Here is a 2,612-nt window from a genome sequence, read left to right on the forward strand (position 1 = left end):
TTTGATCCACTGCCTGTAAAACGACCTGGAGTCCCTGATTGTCGAGTGCTAGCAGAGTGAATAAGTAGTTTAGGAGGTTCTCCATCTCTCTGTTGGTACCAGGCTAAATAATTTGATGAATAAACCGCCTGACTGGTCCGACATGTGACGGAGACGGAGCCTCCCAGAGCAGAGCTCACTGCTCCAGGCTGAGTCACTGTGACCTGTCCTCTGGACTCTGAAGACACAGAGACAAACACATAAAGCAGCGTCATGGTTTCATGGGCTTCATTTCAGAGGGAAGGATGTTGATAGAGGAGAGGAGTTTGATTCTCTGGACTTTACCTGTGAAGCAGCAGCAGAGGAGAGTCCAGATGAGGACGGAGGACAAAGTCATGTTTTTGATGAGGACCATTTCTGTGTCTTCTGTTGTCATGAAGGACAGCTGTCAGTCCTCCAGGGTTCAACTCTCAGGACTATAAACTCTCCCAGAGCACTGGAGCATGGTGCTGCTGATGCAAAGTGGCTCTCTATGGAAATGCTCTGACTGACTCCAACAGGGACTTGGATTACTCTGATGATGCTGTTTATCAGTGGATCAATCACTTTATCAGAGTATTGATCAGGAATGTGTCAGTGCTCATTTGTTTGACTCTTTGCTTTCAGTTTGATGGACAAATGTTTCTCCAGAATATTTGATGAAATCATCCTAAATCACAATCACTCAAACCAACATCACTGTGGGACAAAATTAAACAAAGTAACTGCCCTTCATTCATCATAATCTACAATAAACATGAGTTTATGATCATTATTTACATTTGACAGGATTTATTGGAGAGTTGTTTGTTGCTTTACCAAAAGAGAAATCATTCTTCCTCAGATTTTTAACATTTCACAAACACAATGCTAAAAATAGTATATGAATCAGTTTAAGACATTGTAACCAGTCATTACATAAAATGGGTGAACTGGGAATGTGTGTGGTGAGATTGTTTGTGTCAAAGTCAGAGAGCCGTGTCTCTCTACAGCCAGAGGTTTTTGTACGGCGGCTCCATGACTTTGTATCACTGTGGTGGACTTTTGGTGGAGGAACCAGACTGGATGTTGGACGTAAGTCAATAAGTCATGTTTGAAATTCAGCTCTTGGATGTTTGAGGCAGATACATATATCTTGTTTTGATTATAACGTTTTTCATATTCATGTTTTTATTTCTCCTTCTTTATCATGGAGACTAACTCAGAGCAGCTTTACTCAACATTTCTTCACACATTCCAGTCAAACTGACATTTACAAAGCTTTCAGTGTGATGAAGATAAAACTTTAAAATGTTTTACACGACCAAGTCTAAATGTTCTTCCTCAATAATAACTGTTGGTGCATAATCTTTTCATCTTGTCATATATTGTGTAGTCTTTTAAATAGTGGTTTTAATAATGACTTAAATCTACATGAAGACATTTGACCGTATCAGTTTATTTTCTCCATTTGTTCATGTTTCCACTAAATCATTTAAAGTCATGTACAGTTCAGGTGTTGATGTTTCATTTCCAGTGTAGTTTGATATATTTCAGCTCATTCTGTACGTTGGTTCTCTCTGTGCTGATATGCATGAGAGGCTTCTTAAAGGGAAGTGAAACAATGTGTGAGTGAGTGAGTGAGTGACTGCTGCAGCAGAAAAACAATCTGGCAGAAAGTCCTTAAAGGAGAAGATGAACTCTCACACGGTAAAGGTGTCCAAGTGTCTGGTGGTTGATGGACAGCTGTGTGGTCCCTGTCCTCTAAGCTGATTGGTGTCTCCTAGGTGATGTCCCTCCCACCCTGACGGTGCTGCCCCCCTCCAAAGAGGAGCTGCAGCAGGGGAAGGCCACGCTCATGTGCCTGGCCAACAAGGGCTTCCCCTCAGACTGGAGTCTGGCCTGGAAGGTGGACAGCAGCAGCAGCAGCAGCTGGGAGGAGAGCAGGAGCCCCGGGGTGCTGGAGAAGGACGGCCACTACAGCTGGAGCAGCACCCTGAGGCTCCCTGCAGACCAGTGGAGCAAGGTGGGCTCTGTGACCTGTGAGGCCACCCAGGGCTCCCAGACTCCGCTCTCAGAGACACTGAGGAGAGACCAGTGTTCCCAGTCCTGAGCTGACTCACTGGGACTCTGCTACTGGTTTCACTCTGATACTGGTCTCAGTCTGCACTCTGTGACTATCTCTCTCTGTCTCTCTCTTCATGTTAGCAGAATCATTTCATCTTTAACGATCAGTAATGTTTCAATTCTCAGTAAACATGAACAATAAAGACGTGATGATGAAACAAGTTGAGTCCAAGCATCTTATTACAAGAATACCTGCTGTCTTTAGTGATCACAGAAGATCCCTTAGATCCACTGACACTGAGTTTGTCTCAGGGTAAACTTACATGAACTGAATCATTTTATCTGACTTTTTTAGGAAGAAATGATGGACTTCTGTTTTTAATCTTCGTTAAACATAAAGAGACAATATACTTTACAGTTTCTTTAATTGCTTAATGACAGCAGGCACAACTGAAGTCTCATGTGTAAAACTCCTGGTCCGAGCACTGGTCATCTCCCGCTTTGACTACTGCAACTCTCTCCTGGCTGGACTCCCGGCCTCTGCGATT

General features: G+C 43.3%; 1 gene segment (V, D, J or C); it reads left to right on the forward strand.

Annotated features, from left to right (window-relative positions):
* Window positions 1-956: 956 nt before the first annotated feature.
* LOC311032168 (Ig kappa-b4 chain C region-like) lies at window positions 957-2,256 on the forward strand. The segment is given in 2 exons: window positions 957-1,092; window positions 1,785-2,256.
* The last annotated feature ends 356 nt before the right edge of the window (window positions 2,257-2,612 follow it).

Source organism: Eutrigla gurnardus, assembly GCF_963514095.1.
Source record: "Eutrigla gurnardus genome assembly, chromosome: 21".
NCBI lineage: Eukaryota > Metazoa > Chordata > Actinopteri > Perciformes > Triglidae > Eutrigla > Eutrigla gurnardus.